The 25,705-nt window shown below is 50.5% G+C and overlaps 1 long non-coding RNA gene across 1 annotated transcript; it reads right to left on the minus strand.

Annotated features, from left to right (window-relative positions):
- Positions 1-156: 156 nt before the first annotated feature.
- Positions 157-6,316, minus strand: LOC135410433 (uncharacterized). Its single transcript, XR_010428684.1, has 3 exons — positions 4,806-6,316; positions 3,419-3,510; positions 157-263 (listed from the first exon to the last, which is right to left on the minus strand). It is a non-coding gene; the product is annotated as an uncharacterized LOC135410433 (long non-coding RNA).
- Between the last annotated feature and the right edge of the window lie 19,389 nt (positions 6,317-25,705).

Consider the following 25,705-nt stretch of genomic DNA (forward strand, 5'->3'; position numbering starts at 1 on the left):
AAGGACAGTGCCTGAATTTGAAGCCTTGACTCCAGAACAAGGTGATCTAAACCAGGTTGAAAGTGAGCAACCTGGAGGGGTTTGTGCTTCTGAGAACATCTGGAGCCGAGCGTTATTTTGCCCCATTTTTAAATGGATCCAGGAAAATGAAATGTATTTTACAATCAAATAATATTTATTTTGTTCCAGCGTGTTGTAATGAGCACAAACTGCCCCGAAGGCAACTCTGTTTCAAGGGAGTCCATTTCCCACATCGTGCTTTTCTGGGAGAGGAGGAGAAAAGAGATTGACTTTGATGTTTTGCAGCCCGAAGCAGAATTGTTCATGAGATGCTCCCTGCTCCAAGAAAGGAGCCTTCTGGGTGTCAGCAAATACGGATAAAAAGAGAATTTGAACATGCACTGAAACTGCCGTTGGTTGTAGAAACATTCCCGGAGTTTAGGAGGTGGGAGCACACAGGGGGAGCCCAGGACACTGCAGGAAAGGTGTCCATGGCCAGGCAAGGACAGGATGGACATCACTCCAGGAACTGAGTCCCCAAGGGCCAAACAGGCTCCACTGAGCTGATCTTTGCTCTCTGTGACAGGGACAGGACCCAGGGAAGGGCTGGAGCTGGGACAGGGCAGGCTCAGGGTGGATCTCAGGACAAGGTTCTTCCCCCAGAGGGTGGTGGGCACTGCCCAGGCTCCCCAGGGCAGTGGGCACAGCCCCAAGGCTGCCAGAGCTCCAGGAGGGTTTGGACAACACTCTCAGGGATTGTTGGGGTGTCCTGGGCAGGGCCCGGGTTGGACTGGGTGATCCTTGGGGGTCCCTTCCAGCTCAGGTTATTCCATGATTCAGTCCTGCCAAGGTCAAGCCCCAACAGATTGAAAATTTCAGCCATGTTCACACATCCAAGATGTGCCTAATTGGGGATAAATCCATCTCTGAGTTTCTTCTCCTTTTTTGCTTTAATTTTTTTTTTAATTTCCATTCAGCTCCGAGGTGGAACTTGCAGAGAGGAGATGTGCCTGTCTGTGAATAAGCTGGAGATGTTTCCTCCCCAAAAACCAGGAATTCCAGGAAGGAGGGTAAGTGTTGTCACTGAAATAAACCTTGTGTTTAAAATTGTCCCAGTCAAGACGTGGGGATGAATGGAAGAGGCACAAACTCAGCTGTTTGACTTCCTCAGGGGGACAAGTGGCTGCAGCATCCAACGGAGGTGGAAAAAGGTGGTGGAACTTTTGTCCAGTTCCAAGGGATTGGCAACAGATCTCAGGAGAACAGAATCCCCCAGCTAAGGAAGAATTTGGGAGAGTTTTCCAGGAAGATAACTGGGGAGAACTGTGAGGAAGGAAAGGAAAGTCTATTAAATGTGCAGTGGAAAGCATAAGATTCAAAGGAAAGGTCTCAACACTGAGCTCAGGGACCAGAATATCAACAAATATATCAGCAAATCCTGAGGGCAAAAGCAGGTAACTGAGGAGGAGTGAAGGGGGATAGATGAAGCAACAGAGGAGTAAAAATGAAAGCCAAGTGACAGGGGATAGAAAGGCAAGAAGAAATAAATTAGATGGGTAAAACTGGTGTGGAGAAAAACCCACAGAGACGTCAAATCCATGATAACATTTCTTTCTGTGGTCAAAGGAAAAGAGTTAAGCCTGACTTGGTGTTAACAAGGGAAAGGCAAGGGGTGGGAAACACAGGTTCAACATATTTCTGACAAATAAAGGAGGTTCAAACCATCAGGGGCTGAGAAAATCCTTCCTCATGTGATAAGGAGGCAGCAACAGAAATCTGAGAGCCCTGAGTGATCCCCTGGAATGGCTGGGAAATAGGGAACAGTTCCCTCTAAAAATTATGGGAATTACAGCCCCAGTCAGCAAAACAGGGATCCCTGAAACCCAGAGATTCTTATGAAATAAACCCACCATTTTTCAAGGACCTAAAGGATGATAATGAGCATTTCCACTGGACTTGCCAGGAATAAATTGTGCCAGATTAACACAATTCCCTCCTTAGAAAAGACAACACACGTGGGGGAATTGGGGACACTGTGGGACAAAGTTTGGATCATGGAATGGTTTGGGTTGGAAGGGACCCTAAAGATCATTTAGTTCCAACCCCCTGCCATGGGCAGGGCCACCTTCCACTGTCCAAGGTTGCTCCAACCTGGCCTTGGACACTTCCAGGGATCCAGGGGCAGCCACAGCTTCTCTGGGAATTCTCTCCCAGCCCCTCCCCACCCTCCCAGCCAGGAATTCCTTCCCAATATCCCAGGAGAGATTCTCCAGAGAAGAACGAGGCCCTGAGACAAAAAGAGAAGAGTTTCAGGGAGGAATGGTGATGCTGGGGGAGAAGGAGGCCTTGAGAGACACAAAAATGCCAGGAATGATGGAGAATTCCAGAGGATGGACAGGGAAAGACACCAGGCAGGACACACAGCCCTGGGAGGGGATATTTTTGGAAGCCTCATTGTGTTAGTCACAAAACCTTCCCCCCTCTTTCTGTCACACCCAGAAAAAACACTCCCAGAACAATCTGCCCCAACCTACCTGTGTTAACAAATCCCTGCAGCAAATCCCACCTGTCCCAGAAAATGTCTTAATAATTATTATGGCTCAATGTCTGAAGTCTTTATTATCTAATCCCATTTTTTCCAGGGAGTGAAAGCAATATTTCAGCCTCCCAAGCTGAAAGCTGCAGCCCTGGCCACACCAGATGGTTCAGGGCCACAGAGAGGTTCCTCCAAGAGGAAATGGAGAGCAAAAGCCTGATTTAGGTGTCCAAAATCTTGCTGTGCAGCAGGTTTTTCTCTCTGGATTCCAGAGCCAGCCTAAGAGCCAGCCTAAAATTAGTTCCAGGATGAACTAATCTGTTGCAGCAGAACTAAGCCCAGTGATCACCTCCACTTGGAAGGGTTGTTTTTATGTTAAAAACACCCTCCTGAAGCACAGGGATTTTTAATTTATTTACGGGCTGCTGCTGCATTTTTCAAACTCCCACCGCAAAATTAAAAATTATTTTCCGGTTTCCTCCAGTAAAAAAAAGTCTAACCCCAAAAATTCAGCCACATGACAACTAATTTTATGACAAACTCTCTCAGTTTAGCTCGCCAGACACGGGGGAGATTTTTTTTAGCTCTCATTTTTCCTGATGGAGGGCATGAAAAAGTAATTAAAGCCTGTTGTTTTTACCAAGGAAATTTCCTTTTCTTTTTTCTTTGTTTAAAAAGCCATTTCAACTTTAAAATTCCACCAAAAAGACATTCTAAGGAGGTTTCTACTCAAGCAGTGGTGTGATATAAATATTATAAATATCTAGGCTGGACAGGGGAGAAAGAAGTGTCTAAAAATGAGCAAACTCTGAGCATGGTGATGACACACTGCAGGATGTTGTAGGTGTCACATAGACAATCAAAACACAGGCACAAACTCACCTTTGCTGTGCTTGGAAATTGCCCATTCTGGGGGTTAAAATGCTGCTTTGGGGGCCAGTTCCTTGTGGAAGGTGCTGAATGTTCTCTGTGACCTGAGAAAAGGACAATTCAAGATTGATGGAAGCACTTGGTGGCTCAACTTTCTCGAAATAGATTAATCTGAATGGTTGAATCCCAAAATCCCTGAGGTTGGAAAAGCCCTCCCAGCCCATGGATCCCCTGTGCCCCATCCCCACCTTGTCCCCCAGCCCAGAGCACTGAGTGCCACATCCAGGCCTTCCTGGGACACCTCCAGGGCTGGGCACTCCAAACCTCCCTGGGCAGCCCCTGCCAAGGCCTCACCACCCTTTCCAGCAGGAAATTCCTCCTCCTGGCCAACCTGAGCCTCCCCTGGCACAGCTGGAGGCCGTTCCCTCTCCTCCTGTCCCTTGTTCCCTGGCAGCAGAGCCCGACCCCCCCCGGCTCCCCCCTCCTGTCAGGGGGTTGCAGAGCCAGAAGGTCCCCCCTGAGCCTCCTTTTCTCCAGGCTGAGCCCCCCCAGCTCCCTCAGCCCCTCCTGCTGCTCCAGAGCACGAGGAGCCTTCTGGAAAACGTGCATTTTATTTTATTAGATTATTTTTATTCTGTTCTCCTGGAGAAGGGAAGGCTCCAGGGACACCTCAGAGCCCCTTCCAGGGCCTAAAGGGGCTCCAGGAGAGCTGGAGAGGGATTAGGGACAAGGGATGGAGGGACAGGACACAGGGAATGGCTTCCCACTGTCAGGGGGCAGGGATAGATGGGATAGTGGGAAGGAATTCCTGGCTGGGAGGGTGGGGAGGGGCTGGGATAGAATTCCCAGAGAAGCTGTGGCTGCCCCTGGATCCCTGGAAGTGTCCAAGGCCGGGCTGGATAAACTTGGAGCAACCTGGGCTGGTGGAAGGTGTCCCTGCCCATGGCAGGGGTGGCACTGGATGGGCTTTGAGGTCCCTCCCAGCCCAAACCATCCTGGGATCCCATGAAATTCCCTCTTTTGTGCTGAGGAGTTCATGCAGAGATAGAAATTTAGGTGAAGTCTGAGTGAGTGTATCCCTGGCTTTGGCCTGTGCTGACCTGAAGGGGCAGAGGCACCTTTGGGGGAGCTTTGGGAACTTTGGGGTCTGAGAGGCACCTTTGGGTTTGCCCCTTTGGACCCTGGGCACTGCTTGTGCCAACCTGAGAGGTCTCCTGTTCCTTCTGGATCCCTCCTGGGGGTTGTCTCTGCCTCGCTCCAGCCTTGCAGTCTGGAATCATGGAATGGTTTGGGCAGAAATGGGCCTTAAAGATCATCTCATTCCACCTCATCACCTTCCACCAGAAGGTTCATCCTCCTCCTCACTGTCCCTGGACACTACACCTACCTAAATACCCACCTTCCAAGGGCTCCATCCGTGCTGTTCCTTCTTCCTGAGCAGCTCTTTGCTGATCCTGTTGCTCTGATCCACCTTCAACAGAGTATTAAAATTAAAATTATCAATTAGAAAAGCCAGGCAGATGAAAAAAGAACCAGCCCAAGCACAGGTCTAATCATTACCTGCCTCCTGGAAATGTAATTTCTGGGGTCAAAGCCCCATGTGCCAGATTTTCTTCTCGGTTTCTGCCTTACAAGATAAATTTATAACAATATTCTGCATTCTGGAAGCCTTTTGCATTTTGTAATTTGCCCTAAAATCCCTTTCAAGATGGTTTTTTCCCCATTTGATTCCAGCCTCTTGGGATGGGGCAGCCACAGATTCTCTGCCCAACCTGTGCCAGGGGCTCCCCACCCTCACAGGGAGGAATTCCTTCCCAATATTTGGTGATTCCCTATTAGTCAGGTCTCTTTGCCATTTAACAAAAATTCCCCAGGCTAACTGGAAGTAAAACATCCAGGGATGAAAAGTTCTCCCTGCCTCCCAAGGAGTTTCTAGAGCTGTTTTCAGGTGTAACTGCAAATGGAGCCGTTTCTGAATATTTAAAGTATTGAAATATTAAAGTATTGAAAATGTCATTAAGCCAGAAACAGCAGATGAACAGAAAAGCTGGGATTTGGCATCTTGAGTGAGTGACCTGCTGCCTTCAGCTCTTTCTTATCTCACATCTCATCCCTCCCTCAGCCCCCTGTTTCAGAGCTGAAAAATAAAAAACCTCTCTGACTGCAAAGAGAAAAAAAAAAACCAAACACCCCCTGGGTCTTTCCATGCTGGAGGACACATCACCCTGAAAAAGTAGGTTAACAACTGGCTGTGCTTTCAGCATCAAGCAAGGCTATGCCAGAGGGGAAATAATCAATAGAATTGGGGATTGTCTTTATAAATGGCTGCTCAGCCAGGATGAAAGCCTGATTCTCTCCCAAAATTCAGCAGCAAATTCTGTTTGCATGAGGTGAGAAGGAACCTTGAGATCCCAGTGAGGTTTGAGTGTCCCTGGTTCTGTGTTTGGTGTGAAAGGGACCCAGCAAAGCAGCAGAGGGAAGTAAAACCACATCAGGGTTGGCTTGGGTTGCTTTGCCCTCGTTTTTACTGAGAGAGGCACAAAGAATAATCCCAGAGGATTATCCAGTTGGATGGTTTCAAGCTCCACTGCTCTGCCAACACTGGTTCTCCCACTGTTCCTGTCCCTGCCCATTCAACCAGGGGAGATTTCCTCAAATCTGCTCCTGGAGACACAACCACAGTGGAAATCATTGGGATGCTGCTCCTCTGGGAAAGCCAAGAAGTGTCAAACAGCACAAACCAAGGTGGCTGGTTCTGCTCCTTCCTCCCAGCAGGGACAGCCGAGGCACAGGGGGTTAAACTGGGCTGGCTAACTGGGCTGGAGGATTAAACTGGGCTGGTTAACTGGGCTGGAGGATTAAACTGGGCTGGTTAACTGGGCTGGAGCATTAAACTGGGCTGGTTAACTGGGCTGGAGCATTAAACTGGGCTGGTTAACTGGGCTGGAGGATTAAACTAGGTTGGTTAACTGGGCTGGAGGATTAAACTGGGCTGGTTAACTGGGCTGGAGGATTAAACTGGGCTGGTTAACTGGGCTGGAGGATCAAACTGGGCTGGAGGATTAAACTGGGCTGGTTAACTGGGCTGGAGGATTAAACTGGGTTGGTTAACTGGGCTGGAGGATTAAACTGGGCTGGTTAACTGGGCTGGAGGATTAAACTGGGCTGGTTAACTGGGCTGGAGCATTAAACTGGGCTGGTTAACTGGGCTGGAGCATTAAACTGGGCTCATGTTGTTGAAAGTAACCATTTCCCTCTCATTTAAAATAACTGAAACGACCCAAAATGAAATTAAAACAGCTCCAAAAGCACTTCGTTAACATGAGCAGCTCAAACTTAAAAATCATCCCTAATTCCAGCAACCACCAGAAGAGAGGAGGAGCAGCTTTTGGGGAGTCAAAGCCTCTTCTGTCTCTGTTCCATCCCCTCTTCAGCCTCTCCAGGAGCTGCAGCAATCCCAAAAGGATGGGCTGAGGCTGAGCACAGGGAAAGGTTGTGTGGGATAGATGGAGACTCGTCCAGCTTTGAATTCCTCTCACACATAAAAACCTTTCCCAGCATCACTGGGATTTTCAGCTTTTCTCACATTCCCACGTTTGTCTTTAGCAGAACCTTCTCCCTGCCCCCTTCCAGCAGAGCTGCCTTCCCATGGGACAGCCTCGGGAAGTGCCAGGATTGGCATCCCAGGAGCTGGAATTGCCCATGGAGCCACAGGCCAAACCTCTGGCCCAGATTCCTCCCGAATTTCTGCCTCCACACGAACCCAGCACACAAGTGGCTATTTAGTGATGCCCCATCAGACAGGGACTGATGGTGCCTTTGCCATTTAAGAAAAACTCTCTTTTACAGACACAGCAGAAGATAAATGACCTGGGTTTCATTTCCAGAAAGGCTCCTTTATGCACCTCTGGTGGTGTAGCAGGGGGTTAAGTGCAGTTCACTCCAACTAGTTCCCACCAGGTGCCACAGAAGTGTCAACACCCAGGAGAGCAGCTCCCCCCTGCTTTTATTTGCACAAGAAAATGATCCCTTTGACGTTTGCTGGCAGTAAATGCCAAGGGCTCTCATGTAAATAGGGGGAAGAGGGAGCAAATTCAGTGTTTGCAGGGATTCTGCCCGGCTCAAAACCAGACCCGGCAATTAATCCGCTGGGATGGAATCCTGGTTTTTGTTACACCCTTCCCCAGACCTAATTATGTCCTAATCCACCTCCAGGAAAGCAGAGCGAGCTCAAGTAGAGGACCATTACCTACAAACATGACCAGGAGCCAAGCATTTGAAATCCACTTATTGCTACAAAACATAAGGCAGATTTCCAGCCTGAGCAGCCCCTCGGGTTTAATCTTAAGATCTATAATGAAAGATCTCTTCTCTTTACCACTCTGGTCTTTCATCTCTTCCCAGGAGGGAACAATCAGCTTCCCAAAGCCTCCCTTGTGGTCCTAATTGTCCAGAGGGAGTCTTTGTGTTGCTGCAGCACTGGCAGATAATGAATTTACTGAAGTAAAGAGCAGATCTGACACAGGCCAACTGCTGAGCTGCAGCACTGAACCGATGCCCAACCACGTGTGGAGGGCAAAACACCTCCAGGATCCCTGAAAAACAGCTGGATGGGCTTCAGGAAAGCAGAGTTTGTCACCAGCTCAAGAGACACCACCAAGTTAAAGAAGTTTCTGGTAGGGAAAATAGTTATTCCTCACCTGGAAATCAACACAGACAATTGTCCAAGTGGCTCTTCAGGAAATGGGCACCACTTCAGAGGAGGAGAAGACCTTTCTCTGTCAGGTGGGAAGCAGCCACAGCTTCTCTGGGCAACCTGGGCCAGGGCCCAGGAATTCCTTCCCAGTATCCCATCTATCCCTGCCCTCTGGCAGTTTGAGGCCATTCCCCCTTGTCCTGCCATTCCAGCCCTTGGAAATAGTCTCTCTCCATCTTTCTTGGAGCTCCCCCAGGTCCCGCAAGGCCACAATCAGGTCACCCCAAAGCTTCTCTTCTCTGGGATCTTTCTTTTCCAAAATGGTTTGGGCAAAGACTCCAAAGCCTCGGAGTCAATCCCAAACTTGTTTTCTCAGGACCATTTTGGGTGGGAATGGCCAACCTGGGTGACTTTGGGCTGCAGGACCTCGAAAAAAAGCTTTCAGGGTTGAGCCTTTACTGTGTCAGTGAGAACATTGAGCCCTGATCAAGCTTTTGTGACACCCAAAGGCCACTTCCTCACGTTTTTTGCCCTCTCCTCGACGAGTTTAAGTGACACAAATACTTCAAACCAAACCAGTTTGTGTGACACAGTCACTGGTGAGGAGACCAGGCTGTCCCAGTTCCACCATGGCCACTCACCTGGAGTCCAGCAAGGGGCAAATTCTCCCAAAGGAGCACATTTTTTCCAAGCACCTCGGTGTTCCTGAGCCATTTCCACCCAGGAATGGACAAAGTCTGGGTGCAAATGCCAAGTGTTGAGCTGCTAAATCAGCTCTGGTGGTGGGGTGAGTCCACCTTCAGGACCTCGGGGTTCTGCTGCTTTAACACCCACAGAAATGAATCCCACCCAAACCAGCCAAGGATTAGAAAGTGCCTTAAAACCCCACCCATCCCCAGAAACCTGGCTCTTTCCAGAGGGCAGCAACGAGGTGCCAGAACTCCCAGTCCTAAATCCTCTCCCCCTGTTTGGCACTTTTACTCCTCCATCTGCAGGCAAGAAAGGAGGAAATGTCCCATTTTCCTCCACTTTGTTGCCCTTCTCCAGGCCATGGAGCTGGTCCCCAACCAAAGCTGAGTTAGGGATCTCCACATGAGGCTCAAGACACCTAATGCTGCTCTTTTACCACTGTTTACATCCCTTGGGAACCAAACAGCTCTAAAATCTGGGCACTCCCAGCCTGAGTTCCTCAGATGTCCCCACGACTGTGATGCCCACCCCCTCTTTGAAGATGATTTTTGAAGGCCCAAGGTCTTCTGAGGTGAAATTCTTGGACCTGAAGCGAAAACATTTAGTGCCTGATAAATATCTGGACTCCCCCTCTGATCCACGTGCACCTCCAGGGAGACCTTCAGGTGCTTCATCCTCTCCTCAACTATTTTGGAAGGAATGATTCACACGGTTTTTTTGGATTGCTTCCACTTTGTGGCAAGGTTAGGTAGCTCTGAAATGTTTGTGGAGCTGCTGGGAGGCTTAAAAAGAAATCCATTTTCCACCAGAGGCACCACCAGCCCCCAAGGGCTGAGTTAGAGCTGATAAAAAAACTTAAACTGGTGGAGTTTAAGTTTCCAGTGTCCAAGGAAAACTGGTCGTGTTTCCTCGGAGCTTCTTGCATTTGCTGATAGCCCAGATGGAGGATGGAGAGGAGTCAGAGAGCAAGGAGGGCCAAAAATCCCCCCATCCACAGCCACACACACATTTGGAATGTGGCTCAGCAGGGAGGCTCCCAAAATCATTGTTGGAGGAACAAAGGCGAGTTTGAGATGACAGACATTTCAAACAACAGCAAAGTTGGAGGGGCCCAATAAGAATAACAATTGGAATGGGAGAGGATTAAGTGGTCAACAGAAAACAACAAAAGGAAAATTAACGTCTTTTGAAAAATCACAAAGAGGCTTCAAAAGCAGGGGGAGGACAATGAAAACCCCAAATTATGCACAGTTTAACAGCAAAGCTCACAAAGAAACTAAGTGGCTCCTGCAGAGAAAGGGTGTGGGGAGATCTTATAAATTTACCAAATTCCAAGCAGGACTAAAAGAGAGCTGCTCACACACACAGCCTGGGAGGCAGCCAGCACCACTCGGTGCCACGAGCTGGGAAGGCCAAATTCTCCAGTGCAGCTCAAACCCTTGGGGTTTTGCAAAGGGGAAAGTTATAAAATGAAACAACATTAGAACCCAGTCCAAGTGGGGCGAGTGGGAGCTGCCAAGGAGTGACACAGCACAACGTGGCTCTGGGGGACCTGTCACTGCAGAGCTGAACCATTTCGGGGGGAAGTTTGGGTGACAAGCCCCGAGCTCAGGTGGGGTCCTGGCTGCTGGTTGCTTTGAAAGGTTCAGCCTTCACTGTGCTGTTCCCTAGAAAGAGGTTGGGAGTTGATAAATTATCTCACCTCAGAAAGCAAAAGCTCTACTGAACTTTCTTCTGGAAAGTTTAACATCTCCCACACGTTAAAACTGAGGAGAAGCCTGAAATTTTGCCTGTCTGGGTTATGGTTTTACCTTTTGCTATGAGAATCCAACTGAATTTAATTTCATATCATAGAGGAACCACACATCCTCAGCAGAGACTTCTCCAATTCCACCAGTGAACAGTTCATGGAATCCCGGGATCCCTGAGGTTGGAAAAGCCCTCCCAGCCCATGGATCCCCCTGTGCCCCATCCCCACCTTGTCCCCCAGCCCAGAGCACTGAGTGCCACGGCCAGGCCTTCCTGGGACACCTCCAGGGCTGGGCACTCCAAACCTCCCTGGGCAGCCCCTGCCAAGGCCTCACCACCCTTTCCAGCAGGAAATTCCTCCTCCTGTCCCACCTGAGCCTCCCCTGGCACAGCTGGAGGCCGTTCCCTCTCCTCCTGTCCCTTGTTCCCTGGAGCAGAAGTCAGTCCTCCCCTGGCTCCCCCCTCCTGGCAGGAGCTGCAGAGTGTGGAGCAGAGCTGAGCTGCTCCCAGCCCACCTTTGGACACAGGAACACTTCCCTCTTCTTTTTTCCCAAGCAGCCAAGGAATTTCCACACCAAAGGGCCTCACTCCAACCTGCACCTGTGGCTGCAGAACCCCCACTTCCCTCTCTCACATCTGTATCTTCAGATCAGAGCTGCTCATGACACAACCCCGTGATGTTTTCCTCTCACTCCCATGGCTCAGTCACACGTGGAAGGGGCCACAATCCCTCGACAAACCCCTATTCAGAAATTTGTTTTCTCACAACCACCCAGCCTGGGCAAACATTATTTACTGCACACAATTGAAATTCCCTCCGAAGAAAGCCCTTATCTCTCCCAGTGAACTTCCCTCACCTTATATCCTTAAACACATCCTGATTCACTTCCTCACTGATTTCTTTTTCTCTGTCATTCATGCTGTTGGCTTTCCCAAGACTCCAGAGTTCCTTCAGGAGCCCAGGAATGCAGACAGACGTCGAAAAATCGAGTTTTAAATAATTAGGACCAGCTCTGCTGGGAGTGTTTGGTCTCTTGCCCTGCACAGCGGAATAAACACCTTTGAAAATCTGCTTCTCTGGGCTTGCACAACATCCAGCCGTTTCTTTTCCCAACATTTCCCGGAGGGCAGGGCAGACAATGATCCCCTCGTTAGGAAACTGGAGCAATGAAAGTGTCTGCTCCGAGGGGGGGAGCTGAGAGAGGCAGGGATTGCTTTGTGGAGCACATCGGGGGCAGCTCTCTGGGTGCCCCAAGTGAGACTCTTTGCTTTGGGAAAGACCAAGTGCCGGTGCTGCACCTGGATTGGGAAAAGCCCGGGGTCAATCCAGGCTGGGGATGAGCAGATGGAGCAGCCCTGGGAGAAGGACTTGGAGGAGAGGTTGGAAATGACCCAACCCCGTGCCCTGGGCTGATCCCCCAGTGTGGGCAGCAGGGCAGGGGGGGATTGTGCCCCTCTGCCCCCCATGAGACCCCCCTGCAGAGCTGCTCCAGCCCTGGGGAACAGCCCAGCAAGGACATGGAGCTGCTGGAGAGAGGCCAGAGCAGGAACCAAGAGGATGCCAGGGCTGGAGCAGCTCTGCTGGGAGGAAAGGCTGGGAGAGCTGGGATTGTTCAGCCTGGAGAGGAGAAGCTTTGGGGTGACCTGATTGTGGCCTTGCAGGGCCTGAAGGGGCTCCAGGAAAGATGGAGAGAGACTATTTCTAAAGGATGAAGTGACAGGACAAGGGGGAATGGCTTCAAAGTGACAGAGGGCAGGGTTAGATGGGATATTGGGAAGGAATTCCTGGCTGGGAGGGTGGGGAGGCCCTGGCCCAGGTTCCCCAGAGAAGCTGTGGCTGCCCCTGGATCCCTGGAAGTGTCCAAGGCCAGGTTGGATGGGGCTTGGAGCACCCTGGGCTGGTGGAAGGTGTCCCTGCCCATGGCAGGGGGTGGCACTGGATGATCCTCAGAATCCCTTCCAACCCAAACCAGTCTGGGATCCTATTCTCTGATTCTACTCACCTGACATTTCCCCCATCACTGAACCCCCCAGGGTTTGCTCACAGTCAGCAGAGAATCCTCGGGCACAGCTGCCCTGGGTGCCAGCACAGCTTTCCCTGGTTATTTTGTGCCATCTCAGCCAACAAATCCGGGGCACAGAGGGAGAAGAACAAGCTCTCTGAGGGAACAGAAAACCAGGACAATCCTTTGGCTTCAGAACCTGCTCAGTGTCTGGTGATGGGGCCACTCAGCTGCCACTGGGATGATGCCTGAACTGCACTTCAATTTGGGGGCTAATTTCAGCAAAAATTGGGATTTGCTCTCAAGCACCTTTTGGAAGTGCAAAGGGTCTTCTTGATCCATAGAGCTTCCATGCTGTCATATTGTTCCAGACTGGCCAGAAGTAGATTTAAAAGCAAGTTTGAACATCAGGAGTGATTTAATCAAGGCCTCCCATCACGATATTTTGTTTGACCACTGCAGCATGACTTTGCATCGGTGTCTGGGATGAGACAGCCACAATTTAGGCTGCAAACTAATGGCATTTTCCTGACTTATTACTCTCCCTGAGAAAAAAACCTGCCATTTTCTAGATTTCAATTTTCTAGACACAAACGATAAGTACAGAAGTCATTCCGGCGGAGGAGATTTAAAAGCAGGATTACAGAAAGATTGAAAAACTCCACTCAGCTGGGGAAAATAATTCACTCCTCAGCAGATTTGGGCTTTGCTGCTGATCAGAAGATAATAATACCCACATTAATACCCTGCTAGCAGACAAGGGCCACGAGCACACACTTGATGGGATTACAGCTCCAAATATTCGCTGGTGAAAGGAAACACTTCTCAGAGAGGTCCAAAACCAGCCTGGGGAATTCTCTGCAACAGAAAGTCATCCTGACAAAGAGCACAGCCATCTTTTTGTTAAAAAACCAGGATGATTTTGTGGCCATTCAGCAGCTGTGCTGGTGGAGATCAGGACAGAGAGGAACAGCCCCGTCCTGGCCAAGCACGGCCTTGGTTTTTCTCAACCTTCAGAGAAAGAGGCAGCTCCAGAAACCCAGCACTGGGCTGGGGCTGTGGTTGTCTCTGAGTAACCTACTTCCAAATTGCCACTGCCTGAGCCTGGCAGAGCCTGAGCCCAGGGCAGGATTCAGGCCTTGAGATGAGTTTTAGGTCAAGCGTGAAAATCCGATGTAAAATGTTTCTGGAGCTCAGGGAACTGCAAATCCCATCAGCAGTGGGATGAGAGGTCAGGGAAATGCCAAATCTTATGGGATCATCTTTCTTGTAAACTTAGTGCCCTCCTGGGCTGTTGAGGGCATGTGAAAAGGGCTTTAAAATGAAATTTTTGAATCAGTGCAACCCAAAAGCCAGAGCCAAGGCTGGGGCTGGGAACTGTTATCCAGCTGATTGGAGACAGCAGCGGTATCAAACTGATATCAAACTGATATCAAACTGACATCAAACTGTGTGGGCTGAGGGCAGAGGGTGAATCAGAGCAGAGGGACAGGGCTGAGCTGAGCTCTGCTGCCAGACAAGGCCAGTTCATTCTCTGGCCACACAGAAGGAGGAGAAGCCAAGGGACACTGAAGTGCAAAATTTCACAGAATCCCACAATCCCTGAGGCTGGAAAAGCCCTCCCAGCCCATGGATCCCCCCTGTGCCCCATCCCCACCTTGTCCCCCAGCCCAGAGCACTGAGTGCCACGGCCAGGCCTTCCTGGGACACCTCCAGGGCTGGGCACTCCAAACCTCCCTGGGCAGCCCCTGCCAAGGCCTGACCACCCTTTCCAGCAGGAAATTCCTCCTCCTACCCAACCTGAGCCTCCCCTGGCACAGCCTGAGGCCGTTCCCTCTCCTCCTGTCCCTTGTTCCCTGGCAGCAGAGCCCGACCCCCCCCGGCTCCCCCCTCCTGTCAGGGGGTTGCAGAACCAGAAGGTCCCCCCTGAGCCTCCTTTGCTCCAGGCTGAGCCCCCCCAGCTCCCTCAGCCCCTCCTGCTGCTCCAGCCCCTTCCCAGCTCCGTTCCCTTCCCTGCACACGCTCCAGCCCCTCCAGGTCTCTCTTCCATGAGGTTCCAGACCTGGACACAGCCCTGGAGGTCCCTCAGTAGTGCCAGCACAGGGGGACAATCCCTGTGCCCACACTATCCCTGATCCAGCCTTTGACCTCCTTTGACCTCCTGCCCCCCAGGCACACCCAGGCTTGTGTTCACCCCCTGTCACCAGCACCCCCAGGGCCTTCTCCAGCTTTTCCAGCCCCTCTTCCTCCAGCCTGGAGCATTCCAGGGGGTTGCTGGAGCAAACGCAGGACCCAACACTTGGCCATTTGCACACACAGACCTCAAAACAACCCCAGCAACACCCTCTGTGTGCAGCCCCCCAGAGATTTGTCATCCCTGAGGTGGAGACCCCCCCCAGGCAGAGCAGGAACGTGAGCCTTGCTCCCTGAAGGCAGCTCCCCACACTCCTCCCTCCCCACCGCTCAGAATCCAGGCAAACACAAAGCTCAGGGGGGGAGGTTCCCACCAAAGCTCCCCAGAAAGGTCACTCCCCACCCCTGCAAACCTCCAGCACTTGGTGAAGCCAAAAGCCCCTCCTCTCCACACCTGCTTTTCACCACCTGGTTGGGTCCTTGTGATGCCAGGGAAGGCCACAGACACCAAGAACCGACTGAAGGACTCCATCCCCACCCCAGAGCCCGTTCCTGTCGCGCCGCCGGGAGATTTACGGTTTTATTTTGGTCGGAAAACACATCTATTTCTTAACAGCACGAGGCTAATTCCCTGCCTGGCTCCCCTGCAGCTCAGCTCTGCCACGTTTCCCTACCCTGGGCTCCCCGTTTCCATGCACTGACAGCTCCACTTTCCCTGCTCAGTGTGTGTTTTTGAACTGGCGCCCGCCGAGAGAGGAGGGAGGAGGAGGGAGGAGAGCAGGAATAAGGCAATGAGGGAAGGGGAAGAGAGCAGGAATAAGGCAATGAGGGAAGGTGGTTCAGCCCCTGCACTTCCCTGGAGGTCGAGCTTCTGTTTCCTCAACGAGTCCCAAGAAGGGAATTGGAACGTTTGGCGGAGCAAACCTCAAAATGAGATTCCACATCGCGCCTCGGCCCCGCCAAAAACTCTGCCCCAGCCGCCATGGCACGAGCTCAGCCCCGCTCTCTGTGGGGGCAGAGGGCACAGGAGCTGGGGGTTTGTCTGCCTGCAGCCACCACAGAGCTCACAGCCTCCATGGGAACTCCTTTGCACCCCTCTGAGGCTCCCGGGGTGGCTCCTGTGCAGGGCTGAGGGTTGGACTCCACGATCCCCGTGGGTCCCTTCCAGCCCAGCACATCCTGGGATTATTCCCCTGCCACCAGAAATGCAGCCAGGCTTTGTGTCACAGCTTCCCTGCCTCAGGGGACACCCCTGGTGAGGCAGCAGAATTCCTGATTTCCACCCCCAAAGTGCTGGTGCACAGGAGGCCCCGTTTCAGCGCCCTCAGCCCTTCACCTGTCTCGTATCCCTGGGGACTTTGGGGCCAGGCCACACGGACAAACAGCAGCCCCAGACCTAAAACCCTTCCAGCCCTTTCCATCAGCCCACACCTGATGTGGAGATGATCACCTGGATGGCTGGAGATCACCTGGATGGTTGGGGATCACCTGGATGGTTGGAGATCACCTGGATAGTTGGGGATCACCTGGATGGTTGGGGATCACCTGGATGGTTGGGGATAACCTGGATGGTTGGGGATCACCTGGATGGCTGGAGATCACCTGGATGGCTGGGGATCACCTGGATGGTTGGGGATCACCTGGATGGTTGGGGATCACCTGGATGGTTGGACATCCTGAGTTCGGGAAAAAAGATTTCCAAATAAAATTAAGGAAACCTCGGCATGTTTGTTGTCCTTCCTTCTCCATTCATCTCCACGCCCTGTCTGAGGCAGAGACAGTCAGTTCCCAGCTCATTTCCGACGTCCAGGGAGTTGAAAGCATTCCAAACTCCACTTGCCCGCTGTCCCCTCGCAGTTCCCACATTCACTCTGCTGCAGCAAGGAAACATCCCCCAGTTTTCATGCCAGGGAGTAGAATTTCTGGGAAAGATGCCACCACTTCTTCTAATCAATTGTTTTGAGATGCCACTACTTCGCCACGGCTGGAAGTGCCACTCTTGGGGGACATCTGAAAATAATTCCTTCATTTTTAGGTCAAACGTTGCCCTCCAGCACCGCCCAGCCCACACTGCAAGAGGAACTGGAGGGAGGAGAGGCCTGTTCTGGTGTTGAGATGCCCAGAACAGAGCACAGAGCTCCTGGTGTGGTCCCATCTGGAATGTCACTTAATAGCCAAGGCAATGAGGTTTTTTGAGTCGAGCTTAATTCAAGTACTCCCCCCTCCTCGGGGGTAAGGGAGGGGAGCAGTGGTTTAGATTTCAACCTCGAGTGATACCTCATTAATTTAGGGGGAAAAACCCAACTGTGAGAGGGGATGTGAGGCCTGAGATTCCTCACAAATGAGAATAAAAAGGGAAAAAAATCCAGCCTGATCAAGGCCTAATCCAAGTGCTGGGATAGCTGCTTGTCAAGCCTTAAAGGAGCAAGGAACAGACTAATTCAATTTTGCCTTAGTTAAGGCGCAGCTCTAAGGGAAACCTGAGCTTGTCACAGTTTTCCTAATGAACAACATGGAAAATTCAGCCAAGATGGATGTTTCTGGATCCCTCAGGTCTGAGGAGGAGCTTCCAGCACCATTTCCCTTTGGAAAAACCATCTGGTTAAGGAGTAAACAAGTCCCAGCTTATCTGTGCTCCACCTCTGCCTGCTGAGCCTTAATTGGAAGCTGAGCATATTTGAGAAAATTGGGATGGATTACCTCAGACAGCATTCCCAGGAATTGGATACCACACTGGCAACCTGCAGAGGGCCAAGGAGGAAGAGTAGGAACCAAAACACCCCCCTGGCCCTGCACACACAGAGAATCCCAAAGGATCCCACAGCAGCCGGAGTCACCTCTGCCACAGAGCTCCAAAAATCCTCCCCCCTGGGATCAGGGAAGACAGGCAGAGGTGGGAAAGCACTGAAAACATGAGGAAATGGACCCCTTCTGAAAGACACCTCAGGCCACCTCAGCAGGAGCAGGAATTGCTGGAGCACATTTGATCCCAGCCGAGGGGGGTTTTCACGGCCCCACAAATTCCCTGAGCCAAGCCAGGCCCAGAACGTTCTGAGCGGGGGTTTTGGTGCCCTGCACCCATGAAAACCAGCCCAGACATGCTCCCAATGCCCCCATGCACACAAGCAAGGCTTGACTTAAGCCACTGTATGGGCAGGCCTAAAACTACAGAATCATGGAATGGTTTGGGTTGGAAGGTCAGGCTGGAGAGACCTTAAAGGATCATCCAACCCCCTGCCATGGGCACCTTCCACCAGCCCAGGTTGCTCCAAGCCCTGTCCAACCTGGCCTTAGGCACTTCCAGGGATCCAGAATTCTCTGGGAATTCTATCCCAGCCCCTCCCCACCCTCCCAGCCAGGAATTCCTTCCCTGGCAGTTTGAAGCCATTCCCTGTGTCCTGTCCCTCCATCCCTTGTCCCCAGTCCCTCTCCAGCTCTCCTGGAGCCCCTTTAGGCCCTGGAAGGGGCTCTCAGCTCTCCCTGGATCCTTCTTTTCTCCAGGAGAACCCCCCCAGCTCTCCCAGGCTGGCTCCAGAGCAGAGGGGCTCCAGCCCTTGGAGCATCTCCGTGGCCTCCTCTGGACTCACCCCAAGAGCTCCACACCTTCCTTGTGTTTGGAAAAATCAGGCAATGCTGGTTTGATGTCAAAAATGGCTGAATTTGGGAGTCAAATCATCTGCTGCTTTTAGACATCCGACACACCCCTGGGTTTGAGGTTGAAAAGGGGGAGCAGGACGATGGCAGAACCACAAGACTCTTCCAGCTCTTCCCCTGACACCTCCTGCAGCTTCCCAGCAGAGAGGAGAACTCAGGGAACCGCTCCCACAACATCAGCCACCTCACTGTGTGCAAGTGCCAGGCTGGAAGGTGCAAATCCACCTCAAAATGAAGATGTGCCTCTGGAAAAGGGAGCTGGGAAGGGTCTGTGCTGCCGAAATGTCTTCTGTGACCTCATCCCGAAATAAAAGGCCCCTGGTGAAGTTCTCCAGCCACTTCTGACCATTTGACTTCCAGGGTTGGATGGGACATTGAGCACCCTGGTCTAGCAGAAGGTGTCCCTGCCCATGGGATTGGAACTTAAAGATGAGCTTTAAGGTCCTTCCCACCCCAAACCATTCCATAACTCTGGGATTTTATGGCTCTGAGGTGATTTTTTCCCAGCTACTAAAGTGCCTTTCCTACAGTGTGAGACCACACATGAACCTGAGGGAGGTTCTCCCTCCAGGTAAAGTGCACCAGCTCCTGGAAGAGCTCAGAAAGCTGCTCCTTCCCCTCTCTCTGGCCACAAAGCAGCTGCCAGTAATTGCTTGTTCTGTCCTGCTTCCAAGCAAAGGAGAACAAGGACCTAAAGGAACAATAGAGGAGAAATAACCCTTGTGGAACAAGCATCTTGTAGAGTCCTAAATAATCAGCTCTGACAAAGGCATTCAGAAATGTCTAATTGTTCCACGGGGGCAGAGGAGGAGGCTGCAGAGTCATTGAATCAGTGAAATGAGGGACAGGAAACAAGACACCTGGGGCCACACAGAGTCATCACCAGCGGAAGTTCATTAATAAAAGGCCCTGAGGAAATAACATATGGCTCAATGGGACACTTCAAGAGGTTGTTTAGGTTGCCCTAACATGTCTGGGAAACTGGGCATAATGAAATGATAAATGACTGTGAGCAAAAAAAAAAACAAGAGGGGAAATCAGAAGAGCCAAAATTGAGCTCAAAAAAAAAAAAGTGGCCCCAAGTATTAAAACAAATCAACTCGAGGTCCTTTCAGGGTTTGGCTCCGTCAGGGCTTCGGGGCAGGTCAAGAGTGTGGTTTGGAAGGAAATCTCTTCAAATCATATTAAATTTGTGAGGCTGGGTGAAAGCAAGTCAGGTTCTCCCAGAAATAAGTCAATTCATGAAAATCATTCCCTGTTTCCGTGGCTGGGAGGACAGCTCAGCTCTGAGCCCTGCTTTTCATAAAGCTCAGCCTGGTTAAACCCCACTAGGCCTCGTGGGCTAAAACAGTTTAGAAAGAGAACAAGATGGGCCCAGGAGATCACCCAAATGTGGCTTCTGTCCTACAAAAATCCTTCCCTGGGAGGGTGGGGAGGCCCTGGAAAAGTTTGCCCAGAGAAGCTGTGGCTGCCCCTGGATCCCTGGAAGTGTCCAAGGCCAGGTTGGAGCACCCTGGGCTGGTGGAAGGTGTCCCTGCCCATGGCAAGGGGATGGATGGACTTTGAGGTCCTTCCCAACCCAAACCACTCCATGATTCTAAAATCCTGTGTTAACTCTTTCCCAGGACACCCTGGGAGGGGCACTGGAGAACTGCTGCAGACACTCCAGAGACTCCCAGCAAAGGCCTTGCAGAATTCCTGACATGTGTGGGGTGGATGTGATGGAGCCCCTGCAGTTTAACGAGACAAGATGACCCCAAGTCCTTGACACCAGGGAATTCCTCGTGGCAAAAAGGATCTAAAAACCAGGAAGAAATGAAAAGCAAGAGTGGATTTTCCTCCTGGCCCAAGGTGGCAACGAGACCCTTCCCTCTGCTGCCTTCCAACACAGGCACTGATGGCCTGGACAGGGAAGGAGGCAGGGAGGCAGCAGCACTTCCAAATGGTGCCCAGTTATTGGGGTCACTCAGGCAGGAAGGTTTTCCAGAGGGATGGGCAGCAGCTCAGTGATGCCAAGCAGGATTTAACGCTCATAAACGAGGCAGGGGAAAAATCGCCTCTCATTGTTGCTCAGCTCAGCTAAAGGGCTCCCTGAACCCCTTCAGGGGCACCCTGACCCGGGGTTGGATTGCAAAAAAATTAAGATATTTTGGCTGTGGAAGAAATTCCCTGCAGAGCAAGGCTCAGGGATTGTCATTCCAGCTTCCCACGTGAGCAGAGGTGCAGGCACAGCTGGGAAAAGCCCCTGGTCACCTCCTGGCAAAGCTGGCACCACAGGAGTCACTGCTGACCTCCTCTTGGCCTCCTCCATCTGCCAGCTCAGCCCAGACAAGCTGAGTTTAATTAAAACCCTTCATACAGTGGGGTTTTGTGCCCCAGTAAAGTCCCAGTGACTGGAGCAGGTCGAGCAGGACCCACACGGGCAATTTTGGCACCAAATCAGTGACAAAACTGCTTCTTTATGCAGTGAGGGGTGAGGAGGAGCTGGGGGAAGCCTGGAGGGGTTGGAGGGGAAATATCTGACAGAATTTAACTCTAGGGTGGACTGACTGAACCCAAAACTGGAGGGCAGCTCCAAAGAGGGTACTCAGTTATCTGATTCCATCAACTGGAAGTGCATTAAAACCCATTCAGTGGGATGGAAGAGCAAATGTTTTGAGTTCCCACCGTATGATTCAGCCTTTCCAGGCCTGCTCTGGTGAAAGTTAAGCCCAGAGGATCCAGGAGAGTAAACTGAGAGGATTTTTCCCATTGAAATCTCTCCTTGGACATTCTGTGGGGCTCATTTCCCATGGATACAGCAGGCTGGGACTTGCCCTCACCCTCCCTCCAGTCCCACCGCTGCCCAAAGCAGGGAGCAGTTGGAATTCCCCGGGAGAGGGATGGACAAACAGCTCAAAGCAGACAGACATCGGCCACCCCGTGGCAATCCCATTTTTCCCCTTCTCCAGGCTCACATTTTTTGGCCCCAAAAGGACACAAACGTTGGAATTGTTTGTTTGGGGCTGTGTTTCTCTGTGTCCATCCCTCTCACGTGGGGCTGTGTGTGTTTGTCCTGTGCTGGACCAGCAGGACAAACAGACTCAGGCACACGAGTAAACAGAGCTTAAAGTTCCTCAGGCTGGGCTTATATGGAGACTTTAATCCAACAGGATCTGTCCAAGGCTGCTTTGGCTCCTGCCTTTACCCACAGCAGGATCCAGGTCCCTCCCAGGCCTTCCTGCACCAAGACATTGAGGAGCCAAACAGTGCTCAAAAATCTGGGAATTGATTCCTTCCAGGGCCTAAAGGGGCTCCAGGAGAGCTGGAGAGGGACTGGGGACAAGGCAGGGAGGGACAGGACACAGGGAATGGCTTCAAACTGCCAGAGGGCAGGGAGAGATGGGATATTGGGAAGGAATTCCTGGCTGGGAGGGTGGGGAGGGGCTGGGATAGAATTCCCAGAGAAGCTGTGGCTGCCCCTGGATCCCTGGAAGTGTCCAAGGCCAGGTTGGAGCAACCTGGGCTGGTGGGAGGTGTCCCTGCCCATGGCAGGGGTGGCACTGGATGGGCTTTAAGGTCCCTCCCAACCCAAACCATCCTGGGATTCCACAATTCCATAATTCCTGTGCACACAGAGATTTTCCCAGCCAGGTTGGGGTTCAGAAGATGCCCTGGGCACAGCTGGAACTGCACTGGCATCAGTCCCAGGAGATTCCAGTGAAAAGGAGAGGTCAGGGAATGGAGGGGCCTTTCCAGCAGAACCAGCTGCTCCTCCGTAGGCTCAGACTAAAGTTACAATCCTGGAATGGGTTGGGAGGGACCTCAAAGCCCACCCAGTGCCACCCCTGCCATGGGCAGGGACACCTTCCACCAGCCCAGGTGGCTCCAAGCCCCGTCCAACCTGGCCTTGGACACTTCCAGGGGCAGCCACAGCTTCTCTGGGCTGCTTCAAGAGCTGTTAAATTGCTTAAATTAAACCTGGTTTCAGAGTCAGTTTTAGGACTTTGAATCTTCATTTTAAAATATACCCTTATTTTATGGAAGTTCTCTTCCTATTTTCCTGCTATTTCATGGCTAATCAATATAATTATTCACTGACTAATAATGACATGTCATAACATGACATACCATAATTTAAATATCCTTCTATTCAACCCCAAAAATGCTATTTTTAAAACCATTAAGGGCAGTTGCTGCCTAGTAGGGATCAAAACATCTTTTTTTTTGTTCTTTTCCTCTCAGGATACTTTGCTGCTCTGACACAGAAAAAGAAAGGGAGATGAAATCTTTAAGTCAGCACTGAGCAGAGGCTGCTCTACATTAAATTTAGAATAAAATAAAAAAATTAAACTCAAGTGACAGAATGTTTGGACTGTGTGTCACCCCCTACCTACAGCAACGCTCACAGCACACACAGCACCCAGAAACAGTTTAAAACAACGAAAAATACAAAAGAAAACAGAATAAAAATGATTTTAAATCCAAAGAGGACGTTAGAATTATGGAAAATCGGGTGATTTTCCAACACAAAACGGGCAGCAGGAGGAAAAGGGCAGAAATCCATTTCATTTGATCCCAAATCTGGCCCCATCTGACTGATCAAAGCACTTTCCTTTGCAACTCATGTGGCCCCTTCTGTGAGAAAAGCAACAACAACAAAAAAAACTGGCTGGGAAATCGTCTTCCTCCGAGAGAAGGAAGTGATAAAAACTACATTATAACCAATTCTCTGTGTTTTTTAAACACTCCTCTGTCCCTGCTAATTACCAGTCACATCTTATCTCTCAGCTTTCCCCAGGAACCTCCAGGTGACCTGGAACACACTGGGATAAAACACCCAAGGGATTTAAAACGAACCAAATTCACCCAAAATTTAAAAGAGAACCAAATTGTGGCTCTTTATTTGTAGGGAAATGCACTTTGTGCAACAACTTCTCTCTTGAATTTCCCTCTTCCTGATTAGGCCACTTGTCTTTGTTTTTTTTCAGTCAAGTGTTTCCTCAAAGTATTTCATTATTTTCCTTTCCTTCAAGTCTCTCTCTCTTTTTTTTTTAGTGAAAAAATATCAAGTCTGGCCATCCCTCTTTCCTTACTCCAGATTTGGTGTCTTATTTCCCCAGATTCTCTCCCTCTTTCTCTTCTTAAATGAGATTTTTTTTGCCTCCCACTGATCCTCCAGGGAAAGACTCTGGAGAGGAAGAGATTTATTTGCTGGTAATATATAAATATAAATAAAAGCTGCAACCAGGAAGCTAAATAACAGCTACAAATACACAGGACACATATAAATATAGATGAGTTTCCCTGCATCTGAAAAGCACTGTTTGAACAATATTGGATATTAAAAAAGATAAATTGATTTTATCATATCACTGGGAGGGTGGAGATCCAGAGATTCCATCTTCCCTTTTGGTTTTTTTTATGACAATGGAAATTTCAGAAAATAAATCCATGGATTTCTCGAAGCTAAAAGTGGGAAACGAGGCAGGACCAACAACAACAAGGACAGAAACACTCCATCAGGAGAACTCCAAAGAGAAGGAATGGGTTCAGGAATGCACTGAGGAAAGAGAGGAGGGAAGTGTAGGAGAATATGTGAAAATTAATCTAATTATAGAAAGACACCTGATACAGCTTGAAAGTAAATTGAACACAAGTACCTCCAAAACTGCAGTTTCCTGTAATAAAAAGAGCCTTGACATATCCTGGCTGAAAGGGTTTGTTTCCTGACAGAGAGGCTCAAATTAAAAAAACAAATAAAAGAAAAAAAAAAGTACTGCAGGAAACCCAAAATGAACTGGACAAGGGACAAAATTCAGGCATTTCCACTGAAATTCTCCCCCAGCTCCAAAAAAAGGGACAGAACTTTGAAAGATGGCACGAACAAAAGTGTTTATCTGAAGTCAGACAAAGTTTTAATCTTTCCCTGAGCCTGCCCAGAGCAGCCCAGCCTTGCCCTAAACTCGAGTCAGAGCCCAACCAGAGCCCACCAGGTATTTCCAAATAACTGACACACACACAGCAAAGAGGAGAAAACTCATTACAGTTAATTGGCCCACCTGGAGAGTTTGGTCTCTGCCAAGAGTTGCTTCTTTATTATTTTCCAAGGAATGTTTGTTGGAAGTCTTTCAGGAGAGCTCTGATTTTCGGGCCGGGGTGGCACCAGCAGGTTGTTGAGCTGGGCTGAAATCAACAGGGCTGGGAAATAATGACATCATAAATAAGGATAAATACAAAAGATTTAGATTAGATATTAGTATAATAAATATAAATATCATTTATGTATCATCAGGCTTTGCAAACGAAGATTTGGGAAGATCCCAAATATAAATATAAAATAAACGTAAAATATGGTAAGTACAAAATATAATAAGTAATAACAAAATAAGTACATGTTCTACCCCAGATCCAAGGAGAAATCAATGGGAATAAAACCTCAACCCCCTGACAGGAGGGGGGACCCAGGGGGGTCGGGCTCTGCTGCCAGGGAACAAGGGACAGGAGGAGAGGGAACGGCCTCAGGCTGTGCCAGGGGAGGCTCAGCTTGGACAGGAGGAGGAATTTCTTCATCTTCACCCCTGAAAGGATTTGCCTGTGAAAAGGGATATTAGAGCTCTCCTGGAGCACCTGGAGAGGGAACAACACACAGGAAAAGAGCAGGATTTTATCAAAGGGTGATGTTGATATTGGGAGAAATGGAATTATATTGGCCACAGGTGGATTTAGGTTGGAAATCATGGAAGATTCCCAGCCCTCTGAGGCCTGAGGCTGTGGCACAGAATTCCAGGAGGAGCAGGAGGGTGACCAGGTGTGGAAAGGTTTAATTTGAAGAGGCTCAGGGGGGACCTTCTGGCTCTGCAACCCCCTGACAGGAGGGGGGAGCCGGGGGGGGTCGGGCTCTGCTGCCAGGGAACAAGGGACAGGAGGAGAGGGAACGGCCTCCAGCTGTGCCAGGGGAGGCTCAGGTGGGACAGGAGGAGGAATTTCCTGCTGGAAAGGGTGGTGAGGCCTTGGCAGGGGCTGCCCAGGGAGGTTTGGAGTGCCCAGCCCTGGAGGTGTCCCAGGAAGGCCTGGATGTGGCACTCAGTGCTCTGGGCTGGGGGACAAGGTGGGGACAAGGTTGGAACTCAACGATCCCTGAGGGGCTTTTCCCAACCTTCACAATCCTGTGATTCCATGAAAACAAACCACGTGCCTGTGTTTGCAAGAACGAGGCACCTTGAGGAACCTCTTCCAGGGCTTCTGGGTTTCGACCTCACAAAAATCCCTCTGCAAATACTTTTGGCCAAACCCTCCCCCCGCGGGACCCCGGGCGGCTTCGGTGGCTTGGCCACATTTCCCCTGCAAAGCAGCCATAACATTTCTGTGGGTTCTCACATGAGGGACACCACT

The sequence above is a fragment of the Pseudopipra pipra genome, chromosome 2 (assembly GCF_036250125.1).
Source record: "Pseudopipra pipra isolate bDixPip1 chromosome 2, bDixPip1.hap1, whole genome shotgun sequence".
Classification (NCBI taxonomy): Eukaryota; Metazoa; Chordata; class Aves; order Passeriformes; family Pipridae; genus Pseudopipra; species Pseudopipra pipra.